Raw genomic sequence first — 25855 nt, forward strand, 5'->3', positions numbered from 1 at the left:
ACAGTATATAGAATCAACTCCACGTCGACGTGGATAGTGGGGGTATGAAAAGGTCGGAGGACGTGTACTGCCGCCCCTCGCGGGCTCGCCACGCTTTGGGTTGGTATTCATAGTGGCGGTGGCATTAACAATGGGAGTGCATATAACATCGATGTGATCAAAACTATGGCATAAGATTAAAATCGTGGGCACCGTGCTAGGAAACAAGTACCAATTTTTATAATGATATCTTACCTGTGGCTCGATAGGTTGGGGAAAACTGTCTGTTGGTTGATCATTTGTTACTGCTGAATCAACATGGTCAATGGGATTGCTTGTAGGAACATTTTCTACTGGTTTCAGATAACTTAGTTCATTCTGCTTTGAGTCGAGGGTAACACACACATCATAGGAGAATGGAAAGGGTAAACTTCTATCACTGATTTTCGAAGGACATCCTAGAGTGAACTGAGGATACACATTTCCACTTAGTGCTCCAAAAGATGTAGAACTACTTGATTTTCTATACTTAGATACCACTATAGCAATTATTGCTATAATGAATAGAAGAGAAATTAGAGTTATGGAAACTACCAGGTAGAATGTTGTATTAGATGGAGAATTTGAAGTGCTGGGTTGGTGTTTTATTTCTGGAACAACTTGTTGAAAGTTTTCTGCAACAACCAAGCTTAAGGTCACTGTAGATGACAAGGATGGAACCCCATTGTCCTTTACCAATACCACAACCTTTTGTCTAAAAGAATCCTTTTCTTCAAGGTCTCGTTCAATCCTGATTTCACCAGTGTGTTGGCCAATTGCAAACAAAGATGGACCAGAAACTTGCAGTAAGTGGTAAGAGAGCCAGGCATTGTGACCAGAGTCATCGTCTACTGCAATCACTTTGGATATTAGATAGCCTTTCTCAGCAGAGTGAGGGATAAACTCAAATAATGCTGATCCCTCAGTGTCTGGGGATGGATAGAGGATCTTAGGAGCATTATCATTCCTATCAATGATACATATCCTCACTGTGACATTACTGCTCAAAGAAGGAGATCCGCTGTCTTTAGCCATCACCTGGAACTGAAATTCCCGCAGCTGTTCATAGTCAAATGATCTCTGAGCGTATAGAACCCCACTCATTGAATTTATAGAAACATATGAAGATACTGGGATACCATCAATTTTATTACTGATAATAGAGTAACTAATTTTAGCATTCTCATTCCAAAGTCAGACGTACTCCAGGTAACGCAGACTCACTGATCGTTATGTCAAAAATACCCATGGAAAAACTTGGCGAATTATCATTGACATCCTGAATTTCCACTTTGATTGTGTACAAGTGCAATGGATTTTCAATCACAGCTTCAAAGCTCATCAGACAATTCTGTTTTATTCCACATAACATCTCTCTGTCTATTCTTTCTGCAATGTACAAGTCCCCATTTTCTAAATTCACATTGAAATATTGTGTTTTGCCACGTGAGACAATGTGGAATTTTCGAATTGATAATTCCTTTGTTTTCAATCCCAGATCTTTTGCTACATTTCCTATCGCAGTCCCTTGCTTTAATTCCTCAGGTATGGAATAGTAAAGCTGAGCAGAGATTTGATGGAATGCGAAGAAAAATAGAAAACATACTACCTGCCATTGCATTGTCTTTCTTCCTCCATAAATCAGCTTCATTTCTATTGCTAGAAGATGCACGTCCAGCTTCTTTTGATCCAAAGTGATTCAATGAAATATGCAATTCCAAATGTTTTTCCTTTCAGCAGAATAATCCAAATTGCAAGTGCATGAGAGAAAAAATCCCTATTACAGTATGTTTTATACTGCAGATTTGTGCTGTGCAATATTGTAAATTCAGGAGTTCTGAACACGGAAAAGCAAAACACAGTTCAATAGCGGTGCTTAGTGTCTAATTTAGGAATTGCAACACCACTGTAACCAGCTTATTTGTCACTGCTGGCAAATGTATAAAACATTTCTCCCAACATCAATATTCAAAGTTTCTAAAATTACAGATCATATTATTATAATTATATTTATGCATTTATGTTAGATTTTGCTTGTTTCAAAAAAGCAGAACAGAGCATCTTGTAAATGTGAATAGGAGGTAAACTTAATGTATTTCCCAATGGATAAGTCAGATGAATAAAATCCCAACTGCTATCACTCACACAAATATTGAAAGAGAAACAACAACATTTGAAGTACGTGGAAAGGAAATCAAAATCCATCACTTCATTTGTCATTTCACTTGTCATTCCAGAAATATAGTATATTTTTTGGAATGTTCATGTGAGAAGCTGTATATTGGAAAAACTACACGTAATTTAAAAACAAGAGCAGCAGATCATACTGTATATACAATATCTGTAAGGGGCTAAAAACTCACCCGTTTTCAGATCACTTTGCTAGTAAACACAATAAGTGTGAAGGAAATATAAATAGATTTATAGGTATGCAACAAGTGAAAGGTAATTTCAAAAATAGGGATATTGAATCCCGTACAGCTAAAACTGAAATGAAGCGGATATACAGATAATATTCAGTATATTTATAGATGGAGAACCTCTCAGTCAGGGCCGGGGCTCACCAGAATGCCGGCGGATAAGTGCTACATCTAACAAGCGTCTCTCATGCATGCAAGTCCCAATTTCCAGGCAGCGGGGGACGCAAACCCTGCCTGTCTCCGCTTCAGGGAAACGGGCTGGGTTAGGAAGGGGTAAAGGGAGGCGGCGGTGATCGATGGGTACCGGTGGCCGGCGGGGACTATCAGGGATCTCAGTTGTAAGGGGGCGTGCGAGCGTCTCGTGCTCGCGCGTCCCCTTCCAGCAGCTGGCAGGGGCTGGCAGTTGATGATCTGACCGCCAGACCCCCGCTGAATGAAGGTGGCTCCATCTGTACATATATTACACGTAATATATATATATATATATATATATATATATATATATATATATATGGAAGAAAAGATAGGTGGACCTTCGGCGCAGGATAAGGCTGTCAACCACACCAGCAATAAAGGGACAGTCAGCCAATAGATCAATAATTGTAGCTGGTCACACTCGATCCATAAATAGGATGCAGCCTCCTCCAATACTCCCCAGACTCACGGGAGAAGCAAAGACAATCTGTTAAAATAAAGAACAGGAGGGGCGCTCCATAGTGTATCACACAGACGTTTTAATAGAACAGGCAGTAAAAACACACCCAGGTAAGGTTACAATGGACTCGTACCAGAAAGAAATCTGCTGTGGGCTGGGTACCACAAGATTCAAAACATGAAATGCCAGGTAACCTCCTACCGCTGATCCGGGGCTCTGCTGGAAACCAGGACCTCCTGCTGAAACAAGCAGCGTGCCGGGACAACCACACAGGAACAGGCGCGGTGGGGGAGCTGTACAGGGTGAGAGATGCCGTCACAAGCCCCGCCCTAACGCGTTTCGTAATGCAACTTCATCAGAGGGCGTGGCTTGTGACTGATGGCTCTCCATACTTAACACGCTGATCCACCAATCAGGGCGCAGAGGCGCTGCTATACACCTATTATGTGTGTAATCAGTACAGGTGTCTAGACAAGTCTGCAGCAATGATTCCAAATGGAACCTTTTGTGGATGACTGTACAGATACAAAAACCCTAAAAATAAGCACATATATATTCAAAAGGAACAACTGTCCTGCCGCATCAGATGAATCCATAATCTGTGCAAAAAGAGCAGATATAGTAAGCGCTAAAGATATCTAAATGCGCCTCCGTGCACCCGAAGCGTGCAACAGGTGATGTTAATAAGCATAGAACCATTTTTTGGTAAACAGTCAAAAATGAATAAACCATTATACTATGCGAATAATGCAGACATTATATAGCATTAAAGATTATACAGATTATACAGAGCACTTCTATGCACCCAACTGGTGCCGCAGGTATAACAATTATATACACAAACACGAAAAAATAAGTACACCATAAAATAACATAATTTCATCAAAAACACATAAATACTAAATAAGGACATTTATCCCACAATTTTAGATAGAGACAAAAGAACATTAGTATAAAACAAGTACTGGTTACTAACGATTTATAAAAGGGGTTATTTCATACCCTTCGTTAAGGCCAAACGGGGTTAGTGTATTTAATGTGAGGATCCAGAACGTTTCTCGTCTGAGTAGCGCCCGGTCCCTGTCCCCTCCTCGTTTATTGGGGGTAACAATCTCTATTCCCTTCCATTTTAGGCCTGATATATCACTATTATGAAAATTCTTAAAATGTCTAGATACACTATGGTTTAAAATGCCGTGCTTATTATTGCGGGTATGTTCCAGGATCCGAGTTTTAAGATTTCTCTTAGTTTTTCCGATATATCGGAGCCCGCACGGACAAATTAAAAGGTACACCACATAAGTGGAATTCAATTGACAAATTGTTTCATGTTATAGCTTTTATTCTGACTAGAGTGAAAAGAGAACCCTCTATCAATTAACGGGCAAATTTTAACTGATATATTTTATTCAATTTAACATTTAACATACAGTTTACAATGTTCAAGCGTATTAATAGACACATACACATATACATAGTTCGGAATATTTAGATTTACAGTTTTATAATTTGCATAGAACATTTTGACATTTTTCAGAACATTGGAATTTCTATTTTCAACTCAAAATTAGATACAAATCTTAAAATTATGAAATGACATTAAAACAAGACTAACAAAAAAAAAATAAAAAAAATAAATAAATAAATAAATGTAAAAAAAAAAAAAAAAAAAAAGTAATGATTGCCCGGAAGGTTTTATATATATAATTATATACATATCATATAAAGAAGAAAAACAAAACTCAGTTAAGTGTTTCCCTTATCCCATCTATTCTTATTTATAGAGGACATAATATAAATCAGAATACATATTGATCAAGTTTGGCACGTTTTTCCCCATCATGTAGTGATTGCGCATAAATAAACCAAGGGTTCCAAATCTGAATAAATTTTACGGATCTATTATGTAAAAATGCTGAAATTTTTTCCATTGAAGCAATAAACCAAATTCTATTTGATAAGATCTGAGATGAAGGGGGTTCTACGCATTTCCAATGTGACGCAATAAGACATCTTGCTGCACTTAATATCTGGTTTGCTAATTTTTCTGATAGAGGATCTAGGTAGTTTATTGGATGTCCTAGCAGGAAAGACCATGGATCCCTAATTACAGTAGTTTGTAAAACCTTGCTTAATAGATTTGCTACTTTGTTCCAAAAATATTTAATTTTAGGACAAGTCCACCATATGTGCAAGAAAGAGCCCAACTCGTCACATCCTCTCCAGCATAAAGGTGAAGCAGAGCTATACATCTTATTTAGTCTAACTGGAACCAAGTACCAGCGATAATATATCTTATATGCATTCTCCTTAACCAGAGTAGAGATAGAATTTTTGGATAATCTCTCACGAATTAGTGACCAAGACTCTTCATCTGGGGGATCTCCCAAATCTTCCTCCCATTGTCGTTCAAATTTGGAGGTGGGAGATTCAGATGAATGCAATAACAGATTATATATTGACGAGATCATTCCCTTCTTAAGGGGCTCATCTAAACATATACGTTCTAATGGAGACTTTAGAATTTTGATGGGGAAGCAAAGGGTATCTACAAAATTCTTTATTTGTAGGAACATGAAAGCATTAATTTCTGGGAAAGAATATTTTTCTCTTAGATCTCCTAAACTCATACATTTTCCCTCTTGAAGAACATCTGCTGCAAAAACAATTCCTTTAGTAATCCATTTTGTTATATCCGCTGTTGTTCGTCCCTGTTTGAAAGCTTTATTATTCCATAGTGGAGTAAGGGGAGATGGATTAGACAGTAGTTTATATTTTCTGATCCATTGTTTCCAAATTGAACAGGTAAAATTAATTACAGGGTTACTAGTAACTTCAGGAGGTCGACATATTGATGAAAGCGTTAATATAAGAGGAAGCGAATCTATTCCACTGGAACTCATCTCAAGGTCGACCCACCATGGTCCTAAACTAGACGCAAACCAGACCACTGCCTGACTAATATGTGTTGCCAAATAATATAATTTAATATCAGGAAATCCACGTCCCCCACTGGACGGTTCCTTACGTAAAGTCAAAAAACTAATTCTAGAATTTTTCCCTTTCCAGACAAACTTTGCAAACCATTTATGGAGTTGCGAGAGTATTTGATTAGGAACACTAATTGGCAGTGTTTGAAATAAGTAGAGAAGGCGTGGTATAATGTTCATTTTGAGAGCGACTATTCTACCAAACCAGGATATATAATATGATTGCCATGTGTTTAAATCCCTTTTTATAGAACTTAGAATTTTTGGAAAATTAGCACTATATAATGAATTATAATCCCTAGTAATATAGACGCCAAGATATTTTATTTTATCTGTCTTCCAAGCAAAATTATATTTTCTTTTAAGAGAGTTTAGATGTCTATGAGGCATGTGTAAAGGTAGGGCTTCAGTTTTCGTGTGATTGATCTTGTAGCCAGATAAATTACCATATGAATTAAGAATATGAAACAAATTAGGGAGCGAGGTTTGGGGTGAAGATAAGGTAAGTAATACGTCATCTGCGAATAACGAAATTTTATAATCCTTTTTGCCAATCAAAATTCCTTTTACAGACCTGGACTGACGAATGTAAGCTGCGAGCGGTTCTATAGTTAAAGCAAAAATCAGGGGAGACAATGGACACCCCTGTCTTGTGCCATTTGTTATCGGAAAGGAGTTTGACACTAATCCATTAACCATAATTTTTGCACATGGGGCTGAATATAATGCTAATATACCCTGCAAAAATGGACCCTCCAAACCAAAATGACGAAGTGTCTCAATCATAAAAGGCCATCTAATTCTATCGAATGCCTTCTCGGCATCTAGAGAAAGCATTATTGCCGGGCATTTCCTTGTATTAATAATGTGTATAAGGTTTATAACCTTTCTTGTATTATCACGGGCCTGACGACCTGGTATAAACCCTACCTGATCCTTATCAACTAGATACGGTAAAATAGTATTTAAACGAGAAGCTAAAATTTTTGAGTATAGTTTTAAGTCGTTGTTTAGTAGAGATATTGGCCTATAATGGGCACAATTTGTTGGGTCTTTACCTTCCTTGTGAATGACAACTATACGTGCCTCTAAAGCTTGTGGGGAAAATGGAGCACCATTCATAATACTATTAAATAGAGTGATTAAGTGTGGAACTAGAACCTCTGCAAAAACTTTATAATAAGACGCAGTAAACCCGTCTGGGCCTGGTGCCTTATTAGATTTTGAGAGTTTAATCGCTTGTAGTAATTCTTCTTCAGTGATAGCTAGGCCTAAGGATTTAGTAGTTTCTTGAGATAGGTGTGGAAGTTTGCAAATTTTACATCTCCCACACGGGAAGCATCCTTTTAACTCCAAAAATGTTTTAGAGCCACAAAATCCAGCGGGTTGCACTGACTCTAGTTGACTCTTAGAGACAATGGCTTTAATAGTCTTGGCTCTAGTATATACCACTTTGGGGGCATCTTCTAAGTGAACACCCAACACTGGGTCACGTTTGAGGATATGCCAATTTTTCTTTAGGACATTGACAATACGGCGCTCAGGACCAGTTTAAGTACCAAACTGAAACAAAGAACTCTGAATGTTTGTTTATTACTAAATATAGACATTTTAAGAATTTTCATAATAGTGATATATCAGGCCTAAAATGGAAGGGAATAGAGATTGTTACCCCCAATAAACGAGGAGGGGACAGGGACCGGGCGCTACTCAGACGAGAAACGTTCTGGATCCTCACATTAAATACACTAACCCCGTTTGGCCTTAACGAAGGGTATGAAATAACCACTTTTATAAATCGTTAGTAACCAGTACTTGTTTTATACTAATGTTCTTTTGTCTCTATCTAAAATTGTGGGATAAATGTCCTTATTTAGTATTTATGTGTTTTTGATGAAATTATGTTATTTTATGGTGTACTTTTTTTTCGTGTTTGTGTATATAATTGTTATACCTGCGGCACCAGTTGGGTGCATAGAAGTGCTCTGTATAATCTGTATAATCTTTAATGCTATATAATGTCTGCATTATTTGCATAGTATAATGGTTTATTCATTTTTGACTGTTTACCAAAAAATGGTTCTATGCTTATTAACATCACCTGTTGCACGCTTCGGGTGCACGGAGGCGCATTTAGATATCTTTAGCGCTTACTATATCTGCTCTTTTTGCACAGATTATGGATTCATCTGATGCGGCAGGACAGTTGTTCCTTTTGAATATATATGTGCTTATTTTTAGGGGTTTTGTATCTGTACAGTCATCCACAAAAGGTTCCATTTGGAATCATTGCTGCGGGTTTGTCTAGACACCTGTACTGATTACACACATAATAGGTGTATAGCAGCGCCTCTGCGCCCTGATTGGTGGATCAGCGTGTTAAGTATGGAGAGCCGTCAGTCACAAGCCACGCCCTCTGACGAAGTTGCATTACGAAACGCGTTAGGGCGGGGCTTGTGACGGCATCTCTCACCCTGTACAGCTCCCACACCGCGTCTGTTCCTGTGTGGTTGTCCCGGCACGCTGCTTGTTTCAGCGGGAGGTCGTGGTTTCCAGCAGAGCCCCGGATCAGCGGTAGGAGGTTGCCTGGCATTTCATGTTTTGAATCTTGTGGTACCCAGCCCACAGCAGATTTCTTTCTGGTACGAGTCCATTGTAACCATACCTGGGTGTGTTTTTACTGCCTGTTCTATTAAAACGTCTGTGTGATACACTATGGAGCGCCCCATCTGTTCTTTATTTTAACATATAGATATATATATATATATATATGGTGGCGATGCTCTGCACTCAGGTAGTGGTATCAAGTGAGTTCAGTATTTTGCCGGGTGCCCTCTCCAAAGAATTTGGATATACGTGGGTGGGTGGGCGATACTCTCGGTCCTTAAATAGCATGTGGGGTATGTCCAATGATGACCCCCACAGCCAAGTTGTCACATGGAGAAAGTGATTGCGTCATCAGGGGCAGCCCCTGCCAGCATTGATGACGTCAGAACGTAAACATTACACCAAAAAAGTAAATAAAGTGCAAAAAAACAGGTACAAGTATATACAGTGATATGTACAGTAATTTACAAAACAGATTCATCTCAACGAATCACCATGGGGTTCACAATAATGTGGAACTCCTGTTGCATGGATAGAAGTTTTACAATATTCATTACGTAATGGTTTGCAAGTAAGCCGTACTGTGCTGGAGATGGAAGTTAGTAGACCAAAGGAATAGTTACTAAATGCTCATAAAAAGCAGTTATAAGTAAGACTTTCATTCAGTCCCCTAGGCAATACAGTATCAAGTTCATGTATCCACTTTGTTTCCAGGCGTAATAATCTATTAGCCCGATCTCCTCCCCGTTTATCCTCCTGCACCATATCTATCATTTTATAGCGGAGCGATGTCAGGTTGTGTTTGAATTTCACAAAGTGTTGGGCTACTGGTTGTTCTACTTTAATGCCTTCTAGTGCCTTCTTGATTGCACTGCGATGTTGCGCCATCCGTTCTTTGAATTGGCATACGGTTTTACCGATATAGTAAATACCGCATGGACATCTAAGCATATACACTACGTACTTGCTACTGCAGTTTAGTGTGTGCCTGATTTTATACATTTTGCCAGTATGAGGATGTGCGAAAGTGTCGCCTGTCTCTAGGTATGAGCAGGTGGCACAGCCCAAGCATTTATAGTTACCTGCTTTTTAGGTTTAAAAGTGTTATAGATATATATATATATATATATATATACTGTATATATACATAGAGATAAAATTACATACTGTATCTGTACATATATATGTTGTAAATAAAAGAAGTATGTTATAACTTTCTAGCATAAAATTAGAAAACTAAATCCATTAATTTGAATTTTGGATATCAAAATCCATCTTTGATATACGAGTATACAGTATTTCTCTGAAAGAATACAGTAGATGGGTAGACATTCAGCGATTCCTGCCACTGCTGATATTGACAACTTTATTGGTGGTGCTGCGGCCAACAATATTGAGCATACACGCTGGCCAATGTTCACGATATATCAATAATGATATCAGTATCATGCATATAGTTAACTATATATTCCACAGTATGCACCCAGCATGTTTTATCACTGAGTATGAAGTGCGCTATAGGGTCATTCCATGGTAGCAAACATTTTGACTAAACAGATCATGTGAAATATATTATATATATATATATATATATATATATATATATATATATATATATAATGTCACAGAATAGTATATAAGAGAAGCGGACTAGGCCTGTTTCATACAAAAATACAGATGCAACAGGGTCAGAGTTTTCAAAAGCAGCGTGATTTCGGCAATCCCAGCTGCAGATTTAAAGGGACAATACAGTAGTTTTTTTTTTTTTATTCAATAGTTTTTATTGACATTTTTCAACACTGACAATAGTTTTAAAGGCAAAATCAGCATGGTGTTGGAATTTAAAAGATTATCACTCTAAGGGCCTAATTTTAACATAATGCAAAGTTAAGCAAAAAAAAAAAAGCATATAACTGGAATACGTTTGGAGAAGGTGTTTTAATTCCGCACAGAGTGTTCCTTTTGCTCGGACCTCATGCAAACCCTTGATGTTTTCATTCTATTGTTTAATTTATATTTCACACTATTATTTATGTGTTATTCTTTCCAGGTGTTTTTTTTATATATTAGCAGCTATGGTGCTACCCTACTCTAGATATATACACGTGACAAGAAAAGGGGGGAAGAAAAGGCTAGAGATATTCTGGGTGCAGTCGTGGGTTTGTTTTTGTGGTCTGTTCAATTCATTTGAAAGAAATTATACTCTTTAAAATGTAAACTTTATTTGTACTTTCATTTAAAAAAAAAAAGGAAAGATACTGTATATCCAATCTCTCCTCTCCGTAAAAAAGAAAGAAAGAAAGAGTGGTGCTTTAAAGTTAGAAATTGTGCTTTAAAAAAAGAATGATTGTGAGGTTCTGACTGGTTAGTGCCGTTATTTATGTACTTTTGTCATGTACCCCTTGCTGTCGTCCAAATAAATTTTCCCTGTTCAGGGTACATTTGGTTTTGCACTTTAAAACCAAACAAATAAAAGGAGGTTAAATAATTAAAGTGTTGATAGTAGGGATACAATTAAAAACCGGGTCTGAGGGTGCTTTTAACATAGTAATCACCCATCAGGGTGCCTGTACAATGTAACATTGGGTGTAATCGCTTCACATCGCTTCGGGTTGCGCTCACCACACTACAGTATATAGAATCAACTCCACGTCGACGTGGATAGTGGGGGTATGAAAAGGTCGGAGGACACGTACTGCCGCCCCTCGCGGGCTCGCTGCGCTCGCCACGCTTTGGGTTGGTATTCATAGTGGCGGTGGCGTTAACAATGGGAGTGCATATAACATAGTAATCACCCATTAGGGTGCATGTACAATTAAAAAATCGTTTTGATCGCATCAATCGCATCGCATGCGATCCGGTCGCATTTGATCGATGTGATCAAAACTATGGCATAAGATTAAAATCGTGGGCGCCGTGCTAGGAAACAAGTACCAATTTTTATAATGATATCTTACCTGTGGCTCGATAGGTTGGGGAAAACTGTCTGTTGGTTGATCATTTGTTACTGCTGAATCAACATGGTCAATGGGATTGCTTGTAGGAACATTCTCTACTGGTTTCAGATAACTTAGTTCATTCTGCTTTGAGTCAAGGGTAACACACACATCATAGGAGAATGGAAAGGGTAAACTTCTATCACTGATTTCCGAAGGACATCCTAGAGTGAACTGAGGATACACATTTCCACTTAGTGCTCCAAAAGATGTAGAACTACTTGATTTTCTGTACTTAGACACCACTATAGCAATTACTGCTATAATGAATAGAAGAGAAATTAGAGTTATGGAAACTACCAGGTAGAATGTTGTATTAGATGGAGAATTTGAATTGCTGGGTTGGTGTTTTATTTCTGGAACAACTTGTTGAAAGTTTTCTGCAACAACCAAGCTTAAGGTCACTGTAGATGACAAGGATGGAACCCCATTGTCCTTTACCAATACCACAATCTTTTGTCTAAAAGAATCCTTGTCTTCAAGGTCTCGTTCAATCCTGATTTCACCAGTGTGTTGGCCAATTGCAAACAAAGATGGACCAGAAACTTGCAGTAAGTGGTAAGAGAGCCAGGCATTGTGACCAGAGTCATCGTCCACTGCAATCACTTTGGATATTAGATAGCCTTTCTCAGCAGAGTGAGGGATAAACTCAAATAATGCTGATCCCTCAGTGTCTGGGGATGGATAGAGGATCTTAGGAGCATTATCATTCCTATCAATGATACATATCCTCACTGTGACACTACTGCTCAAAGAAGAAGATCCGCTGTCTTTAGCCATCACCTGGAATTGAAATTCCCGCAGCTGTTCATAGTCAAATGATCTCTGAGCGTATAGAACCCCACTCATTGAATTTATAGAAACATATGAAGATACTGGGATACCATCAATTTTATTACTGATAATAGAGTAACTAATTTTAGCATTCTCATTCGTATCACAATCAGATGCATGGATGCTATGTATAGAGGTTCCTTGTGGATTATTTTCTTGAACATAGACAATAATACTCGCTTTTTCAAAAACAGGTGGATTGTCATTCACATCTGAAATAGTGAGTTGAATGGTTTTGTTGGTGGATAGTTGAGGAGATCCATTATCCATTGCTGTAATTGTTATATTATAGTGAGACCTACTCTCTCTGTCAATACTTGCTGTGGTTACCAGCTTATAGTAATTGGAGGAAGATGACACTAGCTGGAAGGGTAAAGTTTCAAAAATTTCACAAACGACCTCTCCATTCACTCCACTGTCTAAGTCATGAACATTAATCAGGGCTATAATTGTAGTTGTTGGAGAATTCTCTGGAATTGTATCTGATAAAGAAGTGATTGTTATTTGTGGTGGATTGTCATTCATATCCGTAACATTTATTAAGATCTTGCAATGAGAAGAAAGATTACCTCCATCTGTGGCTTTTACGGCTAATTCATATCTCTCTGTAAGCTCATAGTCTATATCTCCTGTTACATTAATATTACCATTTACTGGATCAATACTAAATAATGAATGTACAGTTTCCGGATTATCACTAAAAGAATATGTTATTTGGGCATTTGAACCTTCATCTGCATCCACAGCATTCAGCTGGAGAACCAAATATCCAATAGGTGCATTTTCATTCAAACTAATTTCATATACGTCTTTAGTAAATGTTGGAAAGTTGTCATTGACATCGAGCACTATGACCTTTATAAAGGCGGTACCAGATCTAGGAGGGTGTCCTCCATCCAAAGCCGTTAGAACTAATTGATAAATACTCTGCTTTTCTCTGTCCAATGGCTTTTGCAAAATAAGTTCTGGAGACCTAATGCCATCTTTTGTAATTTTTATTCCCAGTTCAAAGTCCTCGTTGTCATCAATCATATAGTCTTGTACAGAATTGGCACCTATATCAAGATCTTGGGCATTTCCCAAAGTCAGACGTACTCCAGGTAACGCAGACTCACTGATCGTTATGTCAAAAATACCCTTGGAAAAACTTGGCGAATTATCATTGACATCCTGAATTTCCACTTTGATTGTGTACAAGTGCAATGGATTTTCAATCACAGCTTCAAAGCTCATCAGACAATTCTGTTTTATTCCACATAACATCTCTCTGTCTATTCTTTCTGCAATGTACAAATCCCCATTTTCTAAATTCACATTAAAATATTGTGTTTTGCCACGTGAGACAATGTGGAATTTTCGAATTGATAATTCCTTTGTTTTCAATCCCAGATCTTTTGCTACATTTCCTATCGCAGTCCCTTGCTTTAATTCCTCAGGTATGGAATAGTAAAGCTGAGCAGAGATTTGATGGAATGCGAAGAAAAATAGAAAACATACTACCTGCCATTGCATTGTCTTTCTTCCTCCATAAATCAGCTTCATTTCTATTGCTAGATTATGCATGTCCAGCTTCTTTTGATCCAAAGTGATTCAATGAAATATGCAATTCCAAATGTTTTTCCTTTCAGCAGAATAATCCAAATTGCAAGTACATGAGAGAAAAAATCCCTATTATGTTTTATACTGCAGATTTGTGCTGTGCAATACTCTAAATTCAGTTCTGAACACGGAAAAGCAAAACACAGTTCAATAGCGGCGCTTAGTGTCTAATTTAGGAATTGCAACACCACTGTAACCAGCTTATTTGTCACTGATGGCAAATATATAAAACATTTCTCCCAACATCAATATTCAAAGTTTCTAAAATTACAGATCATATTATTATAATTATATTTGTGCATTTATGTTAGATTTTGCTTGTTTCAAACTAGCAGAACAGTGAGCATCTTGTAAATGTGAATAGGAGGTAAACTTAATGTATTTCCCAATGGATAAGTCAGATGAATTAAATCCCAACTGCTATCACTCACACAAATATTGCCATAAAAAACACCACAATTTGAAAAAGAAAACAAAGTCTATGACTTCATTCCAGAAATATAGTATATCTTTTGGAATGTTCATGTGAGAAGTTGTATATACTGTAGGAAAAACATCATGTCATTTAAAAACAAGAACAGCAGAACATATACACAATCTGAAAGGAGTTTAAGGCCCGTTTTCTGACCACTTGGCTAGTAAACACAATGCTTTCTGCGAGCTGTGACAGCGAGCAGGGCTGCCTGCTCACTGTCACAGCTCGCAGGGTCACTATTCAACTGACCCCCGCCCCGCACATGCCATTTCCTCCTCTTACTAGGTTTTTGGAGCGTAGGGGGAAACAGTGTGTGTGGCCAATAAAAACAGCGAGGCTCGCAGGTAAATGCAGCGGGCTCCCTGCATTAGCCACGAGCCTCGCTGTTTGTAGGAAGCCTCACTGTCCTCTGACAGCAAGGATTTCCCTGCTGCATTGAATAGGGTGAGTGGACGGCACGGAGGTTAAACAGCAAGGATCGCTTGTTTTCGGCGATCCCCGCCGTTTAACCCATTTGCCGGCTGCATTGAATACACCCCAATAAGTCTGAAGGAAATATAAAATAGATTTATGGGTATACAACAATTGAAAGGTAATTGGAAAAATAGGGATATTGAGTCCGTCAAGCTAAAACCGAAATGAAGAGTATATACTGTACAGATAATATTCAGTATATTTACATATATTATACATTATATATATATATATATATATATATATACAGTACATATATATATTTACTGTATATACATAGAAATAATCATACATACTCTATAATTAGAGAACAAATCCATTGATTTGATTTTTGGACATCAAATTCCATCTTTCCTCTTTAGTATCTTTAGTTTCTTATATAGCGCACACAGATTCCGCAGCGCTTTACAGAGCATACAACTTCATTGGTGGTGCTGCGGCCGATTTGATAGCACATACACCCCAAACAATATCAGCTAACAATGTGTTTCAGAGACATCACCGTAGCCCCGGCTATACTTGCAGAGGTTGATGATATTGTCAGATTGAGCTGCATGCACAGGAGTGGGACGTGCATCATTAACAATATTGAGCATACACACACTGGCCGATGTTCGCAATATATCATTAATGATTTCAGTATCGTGCATATAGTTAACTATATATTCCACAGTATGCACCCAGCATGTTTTATCAAATGCACTATAGGGTAATTCCATGGTAACAAACATTTTGATTAAACATATCATGTCAAATATATTTCTTTGAGCGTGTGTGTTGATTATTTTGTGCAAAGTAAAAGGTGTTTGTGTGGTACATGATATGCTTTAAACGGGGCCGTTGCAAGGCATCTCCCCCGGGGGGGGGCGCTGCGATTCAGCCGTTCCCCCTCGCCCAGTGGTGGGGAGGGGGAACAAGTGATGCGTCCACTCACCTCCATCCGGGGGGGGGGGGCCTGCTCCAAACTCCCGCCCTCCAGTGGCCGGCACCCTAGGCAAATGCCTAGAACTGCCTAGTGGTAGCACCAGCCCTGGCTTTAATTTTGATGCAACGCTTGTCATGAAAACTTGTAATCATTTTCATGGAATGACCCTATATTGATGCATATCTCTGTGTCTTGTACAATGCTTGAAGCCATGGTCATATTTTCATTATTTCTATTTGCTGACACAGGGGGTAATAGATTGTCCCCTTTGTATGATTATAGAAATACAGAAAGCATGACCTGTTGGGGGTACTTCAGGATAGAAGTCTATAACTACTGACCTAGATTAAAGCATGTTCCAGGTGAGGCACTGTAAGTTCATAATAACTAAAGTGTGCCTTAGTGTCTTATGTTAGGTTTCATTGCTAGGGGTTATACACATGGCCAAAAAATAGTCAAAGTATCAAAATAGCAGGATTCACAGTGGAAACCAAAAGTATAAGAATATCCTAAAATGTATTGGATGTAAAATTCTTCAAAAAGTATACATTTAATTTGCGCATTTAATTAGGCACAAAAAAATAATTTAAGCCCTTCAGTGGTACTCTCGAGAATTTTCATGGGTTTGCTCCAGTGCGCGGAAAATTCTCAGGAGTGCCTATTGCCGGACAGCGACGCTGAGCTTAGCACTGAGATCAGCGCTGCACTCAGCTTTGGCGGATGCCCAGCCATGTATACCTTCCCCCTGCTGTGTGCGGTGTAATCTTGTAATGTCATGCCGCACATAGCCGGACTGCGGGCGGCTTTTGTGTGAAAGCCGCCCGCAGTCCGGCTATGTGCGGAGTGACGTTGGTGACAGGACGTTGGTTCAGGACAAATTGGTGGTTTTTTTTTTAAGTAGCACTCCCCAGAAAACTCGCCCAGTGGGGAGCACTTTAATAAATATCAGTTGTATTAATTCTGTTATAATGGTCAAGTTAATGGTTATGCGTATTCAGACACAGTGGGTCTCTGAATATACTGTATGATAATGAGGCTGCCGTGGAGATGTGCAGAGTTGCATAGTGATGGTATCTCTGATCCACTGCTCATGTACACAGATGCACCATCAGTCAAAACCTACAGTTGCTCAGAATGTTCATCGGAAGTAAGCAGCTGGAGACTTTGAAAATGCATAAATATGTAAATTCAGACACACCCCAACAACATACTGAAATGAATTTGCTTCCCATCCTTTACCTTCTACAAACAGCTGTCACTCACTTTGCAAATACTGTAAATCCTCACTGTGTCCGCTATCACTAGGCATGAACAGTGCAACTGATATCCATTTGCACTACACAAAACTTTGCTCAGATCTGCAAATTTTGCCATTATATGTAGTAAATCCATGGATCTGGCAATTAGTTTTTTCCCACAATTCAACACCATAATTGTAGGCTTATTGGATTCTTACACAAAAAAAATAACACCCTAAATGTATTTATTAAAATGTGCCAGCATCTACTATTGTGCTGTTATGTGTGTGTGAGTGTAAATGTATTAGGAAATAAAGGGGGTTATTCTAATTGCATCGGTGTCCCATGCGTTCGCACGGAGGACCGATGTTTAGAGTCTGCAAACCTACAATTATAACTCAAACTAGGATTTACCTTATGCTTATTGGGCATTAGTAATCAAACAATAATGTTACAAAACAACAAAAAGTGACAATTCCTTTGCTTTTTTTTTCACATTTTACACAGTAAATCAATGAATTTGGGAATCCACAATCTGCCTATGAGGTCACAAAAATAACCTCTAGATGTCCACACTTGCCAATCCTTCGGAAATACAGTACAGTCGATACCACTTTAATAAACAAAGCAATGTGCCAAAAAGAAGAATACAACTATATACAGAACATGTACAATATAGTTATAGAAAATCATTTCAAAGTCACTTCCATCCAGTATTTTAAGCTAATGTATAAAGCACAATTGTTTATCAATTTACTGGAAAAAAGTGATTATGGATTAATATAACTATTGTGATATTACGTCTGAAATTACATTTATAGAAATAAGGGAGTAATTCAGATTTGAACGCAAGCCAATCCTAATTGCATTTACATTTCATCCATGGAATTTTTTGCAGATATTTGCCCCTATAAATATACTTGTTTTAATAGCTGTCATCATCCAACAGTTCTATTCCTGGTGCAAAGGATCCATCTGAAACATCCAGAAAAAGGCGCAAACTCAACTCTGCACAGCCTGCAATACCATTGATATCTTGGCTAGATTAAAGGTCTATACACACTGGGCGACTATGCCCAGCGTGTATAGACAGCGATGATCGCGTTAATCGATGTGGGGAAAGCCGCTCAGCACACACACACACACACACACTGAGCGGCTTTCCTCCTGTCCGGTGCCGACAGAGGGGGGGTGGCGTTGCACAGCGGAGCACTGTGCAAAGCCGTCCTGAAAGCCGCTCATCTGCTGGTATAACCAGCAGATGAACGGCTTTCCCGGCGATGTTGCGGGAGCGCGCAGCAGCGCTCACCGCCGGGCCATACACACTGGGCGGGTTTCAGCTGAAAGACGCTCAAACCAGTGTGTATGGGCCTTAACACTGATGTGGAAGGGACTACAGGCCCATATATCCACATAATAATAATAAACCCAGTATATATGTATGATTATGACCACCTGCCCATCTAACAACATGGTTAATATCTCTTATATATTTGGCTACATGTGTCAATCATCCTGAGAGTGTGTGTATAACGCTGGACAGGGTCACACATGAAACTCCACCCCCCACCCAGCCTTATACACACACCACACATAATACACACACACATGTAGCCTAATATATAAGAGATAATACACACATATTGGCCCCTGCCTGCCTGCCTGCACTACACCCCCCGCAATACCACACACCTATAATACTCACAGACACATGTAGCTCAGCCAGCGTCGATGGGGGTGGAAGGTAGTGCAGTGAATAAATTAAGTCTGCGCAGCTGCAGATCTGTGGTGCTGACATAGCAGCCTCTGGCAGCCAGGGTGAGCAGCTCTGCCTCTGCCTCCTCTCAGGCTGACCTTGAGTCGCAGACAGTGTCACATGGTCACAGCCTGAGAGGAGAGAAGCATGATGCAGCTGTGACTCAGCAGAGCTGCCTCCTCCTTTATAGTAAAGCTCTGGGATGGCTGTAGCTCCTCTCAGGCATTTCCAATCTGCCGCTGGCCGGGTGAAGCAAGACTGCCCTGTGAGTGTCAGGCGCCACAGGTATGTCACATGTGGGAGGGGGATGCCAGCAAGTCTGGGGGAGGAGGGGGAGAGGAGGAGGTTGTCTATAATAACTTAGGGGGGGTGCACAAGGCAGCAGCAACCCGCTCCCCCCCCCCGGCCTGCACACCCCACCGTCCTGCACACCCACCCCTGGCACACACACACACACCACCCCCCCCCCTGCCTGCACAAAGCAGCAGCAGCAACCCGCTCCCCCCCCCCCGGCCTGCACACCCCACCGTCCTGCACACCCACCCCTGGCACACACACACACACACACCCCCGCCTGCACACAGCAGCAAGGTCACCGGGCAGACACACACAGGTGTACTCATTACTCACTGACACACTTCTCAGGTCACTGCGCAGACACACAGGTGTACTCATTACTCACTAATATACTACCCAGGTCACAGCGCAGACACACAAGTGTACTCATTACTCACTGATCCACTTCCCAGGTCACAGCGCAGACACACAGGTGTACTCATTACTCACTGACACACTTCCCAGGTCACAGCGCAGACACACACGTGTACTCATTACTCACTTACATACTTCCCAGGTCACCGCGCAGACACACATGTGTACTTATTACTCACTGACACACTTCCCAGGTCACAGCGCAGACACACAGGTGTACTCATTACTTACTAACATACTTCCCAGGTCACCGCGCAGACACACAGGTGTACTCATTACTCACTAACATACTTCCCAGGTCACCGCGCAGACACACAGGTGTACTCATTACTCACTAACATACTTCCCAGGTCACCGCGCAGACACACAGGTGTACTCATTACTCACTGACACATTTCCCAGGTCACAGCGCAGACACACAGGTGTACTCATTACTCACTGACACACTTCCCAGGTCACAGCGCAGACACACAGGTGTAATTACTCACTGACACTTCCCAGGTTACAGCGCAGACACAGGTGTACTCATTACTCACTAACATACTTTCCAGGTCACAGCGCAGACACACAGGTGTACTCATTACTCACTAACACACTTCCCAGATCTCCTCGCAGACACACAGGTGTACTCATTACTCACTGACACACTTCCCTCATCACTGCGCAGACACACAGGTGTACTCATTACTCACTGACACACTTCCCTCGTCACTGCGCAGACACACAGGTGTACTTATTACTCACTGACACACTTCCCAGGTCACAGCGCAGACACACAGGTGTAATTACTCACTGACACTTCCCAGGTTACAGCGCAGACACAGGTGTACTCATTACTCACTAACATACTTTCCAGGTCACAGAGCAGACACACAGGTGTAATTACTCACTGACACTTCCCAGGTCACAGCGCAGACACAGGTGTACTCATTACTCACTGACACTTCCCACGTCACCGCACCGACACACAGGTGTACTCATTACTCACTAACATACTTTCCAGGTCACAGAGCAGACACACAGGTGTACTAATTACTCACTGACACACTTCCCAGATCACCTCGCAGACACACAGATGTACTCATTACTCACTGACACACTTCCCTCATCACTGCGCAGACACACAGGTGTACTCATTACTCACTGACACTTCCCAGGCCACCACGCAGACACACAGGTGTACTCATTACTCACTGACACACTTCCCACGTCACCACGCAGACACACAAGTGTACTCATTACTCACTGACACTTCCCAGGTCACCGCGCAGACACACAGGTGTACTCATTACTCACTGACACACTTCCCACGTCACCACGTAGACACACAGGTGTACTCTTTTCTCACTGTCACTTCCCAGGTCACCGCGCAGACACACAGGTGTACTCATTACTCACTGACACACTTCCCACGTCACCGCACAGACACACAGGTGTACTCATTACTCACTGTCACTTCCCAGGTCACCGCGCAGACACACAGGTGTACTCATTACTCACTGACACACTTCCCAGGTCACCGTGCAGACACACAGGTGTACTCATTACTCACTGACACACTTCCCAGGTCAACACGCAGACACACCACCAAAATCCCTAACCCAACACACCCCTTCCCGCCAACACCATCCGCCCCACCCAAAATTAAACACATTCATCCACAAATAACAAACATAATTCACATTAAAATATATTTATAATTTTAATGGGGCGTAGCCCCTTACGACGGTGTGAAGAGCGCCCGTAGGGCGCGATGAAACACCTAGTATATATATATATATATATATATACTGTATATATCATAAGTATTCAAATTATATTTTTATTTTTATCACAAACTATTGCAAATTTTCTTTTGCATATTTAGGGACATTGGGAAATGGCAATAATATGGCACTGCCCATAGCTCCCCTACTACTCATTGGCCACAGCTCCTCTACTTGATGATCAGGCACTGCCCATGTGGCCTTTGATCCAGCAATGGTGACATATACATGGTGACATGCATATTTATAATGGGTGCAGTATGTGCATTGCACTGAGTCCCAGGGGGGCTACATTGCAAACACTGCACCCATTTTTTTAATACTTAACCCTCCAAAGTCCCATGATGAAAGCAACAGCACTGTTGGAATATCTGGGAAAATGGCCGCTACACTACTTTTCTGGAGGTCTGCGTAGTAAAGTTGAGCGCTCTAGCGCTCAGATCCCAGTGCTAAAGCCAAAGAAGAGGAGGGGGCCCAAATGGAGGAGGCTGCACACGGCCTCCTCCTCTCTTAAAGCACCCCTGTCTATTTGTAAATGTAGACCAATTTGATTCTATTAATTTAAAAATAAATATTTGATAAAATAAAATAAATCTGAATATGGAGAGCATTTATCTGCATATACCATAAATAGCATCTCTGCAATCAAAACATATTTTTCGGTAATACTTTATCTAGGTTTACAGTATTTGATTGTATATACCTGGATATAGTATACGTATGCAGTGAAAAATTATATATATATATATATATATATTAGTATTCATACTGTAGTTTATATATATATACTTAGAATACTCAATAGGATGCAAGTATTACATTTTATTTCTAAATACCTGTGCAACTTTGGTAGAAGGCAAATCATTGGTTGAAGAATCATTTACAGTCGCAGTATCATCTGTGTCAATTAGATTGTCTGTGGGGACATTCTGCACTGGTTTCAGATAGGCAATTTCATTCTGCTTTGAGTCGAGGGTCACACACACATCATAGGAAAATGGGAAAGGTAAACTGCCATCACTGATCTCAGAAGGACATCCCAGGGTGAACTGCGGATACACGTCTCTATTGATAGTTCTGAAAGATGTTTGAGTTTCTGATTTTCTGCATTTAACAATCACTGTAACCATTACTGTCACAATGAATAAAAGGGAAATCAGAGCTATGGAAACCACCAGGTAGAATGTTATATTAGATGATGTTTTTGTATCACTGGGTTTGTGTATTATCTCTGGAAGAACTTGCTGAAAGCTTTCCGTCACAACCAAAGTTAAGGAAACTGTAGATGAAAAAGATGGATGTCCATTGTCTTTTACCATAATTACAGCCTTATGCCTCAAAGAATCCATGTCCTGAAGGTCTCGCCCTATCCTTATTTCACCTGTACATTGATCAATACTAAAGAATGATGAGTCAGTAGCTTGCAGTAAGTAATAAGAGAGCCAGGCATTGTGTCCAGAGTCAGCGTCCACTGCAATCACTTTGGTAATTAGATACCCTTTCTCAGCAGAGTGAGGAATAAATTCAAATAGCGTTGATCCCTCATTATCTGGGGATGGGTAGAGAATTTTAGGAGCATTATCATTCCTATCAATGATACATATCCTCACAGTGACATTGCTGCTTAGAGGAAGAGATCCACCGTCTTTGGCCATCACTTGGAACTGAAATTCTCGTAACTGTTCATAGTCAAATGATCTTTGAGCATAAAGAACACCAGTGATTGAGTTTACCGAAACATACGATGAGACGGGAATATTTTCGATATTACTATTTAAAATGCTGTATGTAATTTTTCCATTCTCATCATTATCAAGATCTGAAGCATGAAAATTGTGTACCGAGGTCCCTGGTTGATTATTTTCTTCAATGTAGACAACATAGTTATTTTTCTCGAAAACTGGTGTATTGTCATTCACATCAGTTATAATCAACTGAATAGTTTTATTGCTGGACAGTGAAGGAGGTCCTTTATCCATAGATTCAATTGTAATGTTGTACAAAGACTTCTTCTCCCGGTCCATATTTGTTGCTGTTACTAGTTTGTAGTAGCTATTAGAGGAGGGCATTAATTGAAAATCCAGCGTGTCAGAGATCTGACAAATGACCTCACCATTCACTCCAGAATCTAGATCACGGATATTAATCAATGCTATGAGAGTACCAGGTGGGGAGTTCTCTGGAAGTGTTGCTGATAGAGATGTGATTGTTATTTCTGGAGCATTATCATTCACATCAATCACTTCTATTGATATCTTGCAAACAGCCACATGACTCCCACCATCATTAGCTTCAACAGTCATTTCATAATAATCTGATGCTTCATAGTCCAAATCTCCAATTACCTTAATATCACCATTTGAGGAGTCAATTTTGAATATATGTTGGGCGTTTTCAGGAATGTGTCTAAAAGAATAAGCTATTAGTGCATTTGAACCCTCATCTTCATCCGTTGCATTCAACTGAATTACTAGAAAGCCAACAGGTGCATTTTCATATAGTCTTATGTGATAGGTGTCTTGAGTAAATATAGGAAAGTTATCATTAAAATCTTGAACTATAATCTTAATAATGGCAGTGCCAGATTTTGGAGGATTACCTCCATCAGTAGCAGTCAGCGCTAAGTCATAGAAACTTTTCTTTTCTCTGTCCAATGTTTTTTCTAGTATAATTTCAGGATATTTAATTCCATTTTTAGTAATTTTTTCACCTAAACTGAAAGAGTCATCACCAGTAAGTGTGTAACTTTGTATTGAATTGATACCTAGATCTGGATCTTTTGCATTACTTAAAGCAAAACGTGCCCCAGGTAAGGTAACTTCATTTATTTCTATATCAAAATGTTTCTTAGAGAAAGTAGGTGCGTTATCATTCAAATCCTGTATCTCTATAGTGACTGTGTACAAATTCAAAGGATTTTCAATGACAGCTTCAAGATTTATAAAGCAGCTCTGCTTAGCTTCACATAATATCTCTCTATCAATTCTGTCTGCCACATATAAGTCTCCATTTTCCAAATTAATATTGAAAAACTGTTTTTTCACCTGAGAAATTATCTGGAATTTTCTAAATGTTAAATCTTTGACATTCAATCCAATATCTTTTGCCACATTGCCAACTACAGATCCCAGCTTCATTTCTTCAGGTATTGAGTATTGTAACTGGCCAGAGACTTCATTGATAAAAAATAAAATAAAGCAAAATACTTGCGTTATCTTTGTCCATTGTGTGCTTCTGTATCTTGCATTGTTATTCATAGTTAGGCAGAAATACATAAATAATGTTGTGTTATTTTAGAAATCCAATATAAGAAAAAAGAAGACATCCATGAATTGCAAGTTGTTTTGTGTAGAGATTCAGGTTAATCCAGGTTGCAGGATGTACAGTGGAAGTGTTGCAATGTTTTCCCTTGATCTGCACTGTGAGACTGTAGTGAAATACATTTGGTTTCTACATTCAGATTGAGTAAAAACCTTTTTTTTACACGCAGTCCAATAGCGACACTTAGAGTTAGAAATGAGGTGTTGCAATGTCTGTAAACTGCATTTGATCTTTATATTTATATGTGGTTATAAAGCTTTAAGCTTAATTTAAATATGGAACAACAATTAAAATAAAATTGAATAGGACATGAGTTATACTTTTAAAATGTAATAAAATCTTAATAATGCTTCTCCACCTTAAATTAAATATATATTTTAAATTTTTTAATTGCTCTCATTTCTTTTGCAGACCTTATAGAGAGGATCTGATTGGATTAATGAGTGTAAATGTAAGTCTTACATGTTTTTCTAAATTTTATATTATTTATTAGGATTGCTTACGTTAAGTAAACCTATGTAAACATATATTATTTGACTAGGTGATTCATCGCGCCCTACGGGCGCTCTTCACACCGTCGTAAGGGGCTGCGCCCCCTTAATTTGTGAACGTTTGTATATGAGAAATATGGTTAGAATTGTATGAAAGATGCCCTGTATTGCAACTTAGGTGTCCGCGAATCGCGGGAGGGGGGGTCGCGGAGGGTGCCGCGAATTGCAGGAGGGGGGGTCGAGGGGGGTGCCGCGAATTGCAGGAGGGGGGGTTGTGGGGGGGTGGATGCTGCGAATCGCGGGAGGGGAGGGATTGCAGAGAATCGCGGGAGGAGTGTCGCGCGGTGGGTTGCCGCAAATCGCGGGAGGGGGGTTACGGGGGCGGGGGTTGCGGCGAATCATGGTAGGGGGGGTCGTGGGGGGTGTGCCGTGAATCACGGGAGGGGGGTCACGGGGTGGGGTGCCGAGAATCGCGGGGGTGTGTGTGTGACAGAAAGGTCAACACATGTAAATGTTGACATAAGTGTGGCACTTCATTGGTGTCCATGTCGACACATGAGAATGAATATGAAAACATTC

General features: G+C 39.8%; 2 pseudogenes; both read right to left on the reverse strand.

The window, feature by feature from the left end:
* Window positions 1-11475: 11475 nt before the first annotated feature.
* LOC146072276 (protocadherin gamma-B1 pseudogene) lies at window positions 11476-14224 on the reverse strand (annotated as a pseudogene).
* An 8055-nt stretch (window positions 14225-22279) lies between these two features.
* LOC146072924 (protocadherin gamma-B7 pseudogene) lies at window positions 22280-24601 on the reverse strand (annotated as a pseudogene).
* Window positions 24602-25855: the final 1254 nt, after the last annotated feature.

This window comes from Crinia signifera, chromosome 4 (genome assembly GCF_055691185.1).
Source record: "Crinia signifera chromosome 4, ASM5569118v1, whole genome shotgun sequence".
Taxonomy (NCBI): domain Eukaryota; kingdom Metazoa; phylum Chordata; class Amphibia; order Anura; family Myobatrachidae; genus Crinia; species Crinia signifera.